A 6,776-nucleotide genomic window follows, 5' to 3' on the forward strand; every position below is an offset into this window, starting at 1 on the left:
GCTCTGGGCTTTGCACCACATCTCAGTAGTCATGCTCTGATTCACACACTGTCAGCCACGCACTGGGGCAGGGGTTCTCAAACTGTGGGTTGCGACCCCCTGGGGGCTTGGGAGCAATTTAAAAGGGCGTAGCAAATCAGCACGCTGCTCGTGCTGACCGGGAGCAAATTGCAGCATCTTCCCAGCCCCCAGCCCCAGCCAATCACAGCATAGGAATGGGAGGCAGCTGCCTTGGACAGGAGACAGTTTTCCACCCCCATCTCCTCTGATCAGGATGCAGGCTTGGAGGCAGCTGGTCCAGACGTGGACCCCCTGCCTCCACCCCCTGTGTCACAGGATGTCATAAGGCAATAGAAAAATAGGGCTGGAAAGGACCTCACAAGGTCACTGAGTCCAGCCTCCTGCTCAAGGCAGGATCATTCCTGATAAGCCACCCCAGCCAAGAGTCTGTCCAACCTGCCCCTGGACAGCCCCAAGGATAGAGAGTCCACAACATTTCTAGGCAGGCTGTTCCAGAGCTTGACCATCGTCACGGGTAGGAAGTTCTTCCACATCTCTAGAGGTGCAATGATACATTGGTCCGATATCGGATTGGCACTGATATAAAGAAAAGTGGCAGTATCAGAAATCAGCCCCATGCAGTCAATAATTTAGCCAATAAATGCCCATGCCAACTCCAGCACAGAATGCAGGCAGCAAGAACACAGCTTGGCACCTTGGAGAGCTGTGTGCATCTGACAAGTTCACTGTGGTGGAAAGGTAGGGAGGAGGAAAGGGCATGGGGGAGGAGGGGCAGATCAACAGCCCCCGTGGTGAGGGAGGAGTGGGGCAGTGGGGCTGGGGCAGACACTGCCCAGCCAGGGTGGGGCAGATGCAGGATGGAGCTGTGGCTTACCTGGGGACATGGTGGGGGGAGCAGCTCCCACCACTGCGTGCCCCCAGGTAGGGCACGGAGCAGGGTGTGTGCCCCCCAGATCTGTGCAGGGTGGGGCGGGGGGGCAGGCTGCAGCTGAGGGCTGGGGTTCTGCCAGGCTCTTGGTGGGACTGGGCTTGGGGCATGTGGCGGCGGTGTTGGGAGGGGGCTATGGGGGGCAGGATACAGCCACCCCAAATTTCACCACAGCCCCCTCATAGCCTGCTCCCAGTGCTGCTGCCATGTGCACCAGCACAACCCCGGCTCTTCCCGGCATGTGGGTGGTGGTGGGAGCTGGGCTTGGGGCACGCAGCGGTAGTGCTGAGAGCAGGCTATGGGTGGGGGGGGGGGGTTTATGGCAAAATTTAGGGTGACTGCAGCCCTCCCATAGCCCCCTCTCAGCACCGCTGCCACACACCCCAAGCCCTGGCCCCGCCAGAAAGAGCCTGGCACAGCCCTGGCTCCAGTCCACAACTGGAGCTTGCCTCCCGCCACCATGCCCTCCCAGGTTGCACGTAGGGTCAGGAGCTGCCCCCACAACCCCAGATGAGTCACGCCTTCATCCCATGCCCACTCCACGCCAGCTGGGCAGCATCTGTCCCAGCCCCCCTGCCCCACTCCTCCCTCACTGCAGGGAGCATGGATCTTCCCCCTATACCCTTCCCTCCTCCATCCCCTTCCACCAAAATGGATTTATCAGCTCCACGCAGCTGTATCAGAGATTCATAGATTCATAGATGTTAGGGTCGGAAGGGACCTCAATAGATCATCGAGTCCGACCCCCTGCATAGCCAGGAAAGAGTGCTGGCTCTAGATGACCCCAGCTAGATGCTCATCTAACCTCCTCTTGAAGACCCACCTACCTTGGGAGCCTGTTCCAGACCTTGGCCACTCTAACTGTGAAGAAGTTCTTCCTAATGTCCAATCTAAATCTGCTCTCTGCTACCTTGTGGCCATTATTTCTTGTAACCCCCGGGGGTGCCTTGGTGAATAAAACCTCACCAATTCCCTTCTGTGCCCCCATGATGAACTTATAGGCAGCCAGAAGGTCGCCTCTCAACCTTCTCTTGCGGAGGCTGAAGAGGTCGAGGTTCAATAGTCTTTCCTCGTAGGGCTTGGCCTGCCAGCCCTTAACCATACGAGTGGCCCTTCTCTGGACCCTCTCCAGGTTATCCGCATCCCTCTTGAAGTGCGGTGCCCAGAATTGCACGCAGTACTCCAACTGCGGTCTGACAAGCACCCGATAGAGGGGAAGTATCACCTCCTTGGATCTATTCATCATGCATCTGCTGATGCACAATAAAGTGCCATTGGCTTTTCTGATGGCTTCATCACACTGCCGGCTCATGTTCATCTTGGAGTCCACTAGGACTCCAAGATCCCTCTCCACTTCCGTTGCACCCAGCAGGTCATTCCCTAGGCTGTAGGTGTGCTGCACATCTTTCCTCCCTAGGTGCAGCACTTTGCATTTCTCCTTGTTGAACTGCATCCTGTTGTTTTCTGCCCGCTTGTCCAACCTGTCCAGGTCTGCTTGTAGCTGTTCCCTGCCCTCCGGCGTGTCCACTTCTCCCCATAGCTTTGTGTCATCTGCAAACTTGGACAGAGTATACTTCACTCCCTCGTCCAAGTCGCTGATGAAGACATTGAAGAGTATTGGTCCTAGGACCGAGCCCTGCGGGACCCCACTGCCCACACCCTTCCAGGTCGAAACCGACCCATCCACCACGACTCTCTGGGTGCGACCCTCTAGCCAATTCGCCACCCACCGGACTGTGTAGTCATCCAAGTCACAGCCTCTTAACTTGTTCACCAGTATGGGGTGAGGTACTGTATTGAAGGCCTTCCTGAAGTCTAAGTATACGACATCAGCCCCTACTCCTATGTCCAGGCATTTTGTAATCTGGTCATAAAAAGAGACTAGATTGGTCAGGCACAATCTGCCTGCCACGAACTTGTACTGGTTTCCCCTCAGCATAATTTGCCCTGCCGGGCTCTCGCAAATGTGAGCGTTGATAATTTTTTCAAAGACTTTGCCAAGGATGGAGGTAAGACTAACTGGCCTATAGTTGCCCGGGTCCTCCTTCCTCCCCTTCTTGAAAATGGGGACCACATTGGCCCTTTTCCAGTCCTCCGGGACTTGCCCCGTGCACCACGAGTGTTCAAATATTCCTGCCAGTGGCTGTGCAATGACGTCAGCCAGTGCCTTCAGCACCCTCGGATGGAGCTCATCCGGGCCTGCCGACTTAAAGGCATCCATTTCTTCCAAGTGACTCTGTAGCATCTCAGGGTCTACGCATGGCAGACCCCCACACCAAGGGGAAGAACTAGATTTGGGGCTCTTGAGGCAGCTCTCAGAGACCATAAAAACTAAGGAGGCGGTAGTCATGGGGGACCTAAACTACCCAGACATCTGCTGGGAGACGCAGACATCAAAGTCCCACCATTCACGCAGGTTTCTAACCTGTGTACAGGACCTCCACCTGACGCAGGAGGTACACGGTCCCACCAGGGGGAATGCCTTACTGGATCTGGTATTGGCAACGGGGGATGACATGGTAGGAGACCTACAGATCGGTGGCCATCTGGGGGACAGTGATCACCTAATAATAGAATTCCTCATAAGATGTTGAGTGGGTAAGGTAACTAGTAGGGTGGGTAAGGTAACTTTGGTGACCTGCTGGAGGAGGCAGCCACTTCCCAGGAGGATCCCATCATGTCCTCAGGAAGGGGAGGTTGCTATCTCTTCCCGCAGGCTGACAGAGGCTTCTGCAGCCAGGGGTTGTGTTGCTGGGTCTGGTTTATTTCTGGATTTACCACTCTGTTGCCTCAGGGCAGTGGGCAGGACAGTGGTTGCATTAGCTGGGCTGGAGCTTGGACTTCCAGTATGCTAAGCATGAAGCATGGAAAATCCCCGTCAGCCTAAAGTCTATCAGGAGGGTCCCAGAGAAAGCCACGGTTGCCCCCAAATCTTGTGTGTTTACTCACTCAGGACCGCCAAGTGAATGACACTTTCTCTTGCAGATCAATTTTTCCCACGGGTCTCTGCCACGGTGGTGGCTCTGGCTGTGATGGTGGCGGTCCTGGGGCTTGGCTGTGTCCTGTTCTGTATGTGGATCTGTTTCTCAGTTGTAAGGTAATGTAACAGGGTAGGGAGAGTGTAGGTAGAGGAAAGCTCCTCTGAGATGGGACAGGACAGGACGGACGGGGAATCTAAGAGGCTCTAAGCACTGGGGCATGGACTGAACCTGTGGGAGAAGTTTCTGAGCAGATGAGACCCCACATCCGAGCCAGAAAAAGGGACAAAGGATTCAGGCCTCTGGCGCTCAGTGAAGATCCAAACCAAACACTGCAGTGAGCAATCCCGTGGGAAAAGGATCTGGGGAGGTGCTTATGGCCAAATCCTGTCTTCTGAGGCTGGTAGGAGCTATTATGGCCAAGTGGTGCTGGGGAGAGTCAGCAATTCCTTCCTGAAAGCTGGGGTGCTCAGCCTGAGATCTCCCCACAGGAACGGTCTGGATGCACGTTGGGGTGCTGATGTGTCTCGTGCACTGTGGGTGCTCCCTATGGGTTTGCTCCCTGGTCTCCAAGGGTGGCATTTGGCCGGCAGGGATCTCCTGAGGGTGGGAGTGGGATCCTAGAGGTGCCGACGGCTGTGATGTGACCTGGTGTCTACAGTTGTAGGGACACAGAAATCGCACTTGGGTCCTGAGGGCCACTCTCAGACACAGCTCATGCTTGGACCCAAATGCTCTGTCTCTAGCTGTGCTCAGCAGTGATGGTGAGACATGCCAATGCCTCCGTGTCCTGCTGGACGTGTATCTCAGGCAGGCACCCCAGGGGGAGCAGCTCCAAGTGCAGCACCACAGGCCCAGCCCCACTTCATTCACTAAGCCCCGGCTGGTGTGAGCATGTGCTGGACAAGGGTCCCTCCTCCCCCATCAATTCATGGACATGTCTCCTCTAATCTGGGCCCAATGTCAGCTACTCCACATCATCCCTGCAACTAGGGGCAGGGAATACCCACCCTGCCAGGAGTAGTTTTCGGGTAGAGCCCAGGTCAATGCCTCACTCAACTGACCTACTTCACCTTCCTCATCTCCATGCCAGGAGCCTGGGGCAGCTGGGACAGCTTCGGGCATGGGCCCTGGACTCCAGTCCCTTGTGAGCCCAAGCAGCCACTCAGTGGACATTTTGGCAAAAGGCCGCAAGAACATCCAGCCCTGGCCCCTCCTCCCCTGCACTGCACACAGACCCCTGACCCCGGGGACAGTTTCCATTAGGGGGGAAATCCCACCAGGGAGTAAAACTTGCTGTCTGCCCCAGAACAGGAGAGACAAGAGACCCAACAACATTTTAGGTACTGCAGAGGCAAGGATTTCTGGGGTTAAAAATGTGTGATGATCCCAGTCAGTAGAATGGACCATCCCACAGTCCCGGCCATCCTGAGCTGGGAGATCATTCCCTCCTGAGCCCATACTCAGCAATTGATTTAATCCTAACGTTTTGTTGTTGCTGTTTTTAAAAAATAGATATATCTATATATATGAGGTTATCTATAGCTACACTCCTAATATCACTAAACATGGAAAACCAAAACCCATTAAGATATTTGCACTCATGCTCCTGCACAAAGGCCCTCTGGCCACCCAAACCCATTACAGTAACCGCTCCCGCACACTACACACACAGAAACCGAAGCCCTGGTCTCTCAGACCAGCCAAACTATTCCCTTCATCCCCGCCCCGTGGCAGTCACAGGCTCAATTCACCCACTGTCCATGTTGCTGTCACTCCTGCAGGAGGACTCACTGCTGCTGTCACTGTTGGTGCTGCTGCCCTCAGCTCTGTTGTTCTCCTCTTCCTCGCTGTCTCCATCTACTTCCCCACTACTGCAGGGCAGGATGGTCCTCTGCCACACGTCTCTGTGCCAGGCGGGCTGGAGCAGGTCCTAGAGGGGATAGGAAATAGTGAGACAGTTTGAACCATCCACTGGAGCTGGTCAGTCCCAGGCAGCAGGGACGTGATGTGCAGAGAAGCTAATACAGACCTGTGTGTGTGTCCCTTCTGACAGCCCGTCACCTTATATTCATCACAGTCCAACCATGCTAATGGTACCTCTTGTCCTTCCTTCCCCAGTGACTCTGATCTCTGAACTGAACAGTGAAAAAGGTGCATCCCAGGGACTGTGTGATGTTTTAAAGAGTTTCTGTGACCTTTTCCAACAAATAGAAATGACTGGAAACAGGACTCAGATCAGATGGATAAGTGTGTCCTGCCCCACATAACAGCCCTCACTGGGCAGGGAGCCCCTCACTCACCCCGGGACACGGCTGCACCTGCCAGTCCCAGAGTAAGTTCTGCCAAACTCCTGTCCGGAAGTGGAAGAAAGATGATTTCCACAGTTTCGTTAACTCAGTCAAGCCAGCTCAGCTTTGTGCAGGGACACGCAGGGAGAGAGGCAAGAGTGTTTGCTTAATTGCAGCAGCTCAGGTGACAGCCCCATTTGATCCGTGTGCCGGGCTGTCTTTTTTCCCATTGCAGACCCCAGCAGTGCACTGAGGGGCTGCTCCAGCTGGCCCAGACCAGCTCTGATGCGGAAGGGCCAGTGTCTCTATCAGCGTTGTGGCTTTACGGAAAGGCTCCCTGGCGGTTTGGTGCCTGCCCCGATGGCTTTCAGCCATTTCGTCCAATGACATAATATAAGACTCAAGGATCTCAGCCTCTCCCCACCCGGAGCAGGGAGGAGCAATGGCACCTGGGAATGGCTGGGAGGTGCAGAGCAAAGGGAGGAAGGAGTCTGGGACACACCAACCCATGGGATGCATGGTGGTGGCTGCTGTGAATAAGAGCTCTCTAGAGGTGTA

The sequence above is a fragment of the Alligator mississippiensis genome, chromosome 11, assembly GCF_030867095.1.
Source record: "Alligator mississippiensis isolate rAllMis1 chromosome 11, rAllMis1, whole genome shotgun sequence".
In the NCBI taxonomy this organism is placed as follows: domain Eukaryota; kingdom Metazoa; phylum Chordata; order Crocodylia; family Alligatoridae; genus Alligator; species Alligator mississippiensis.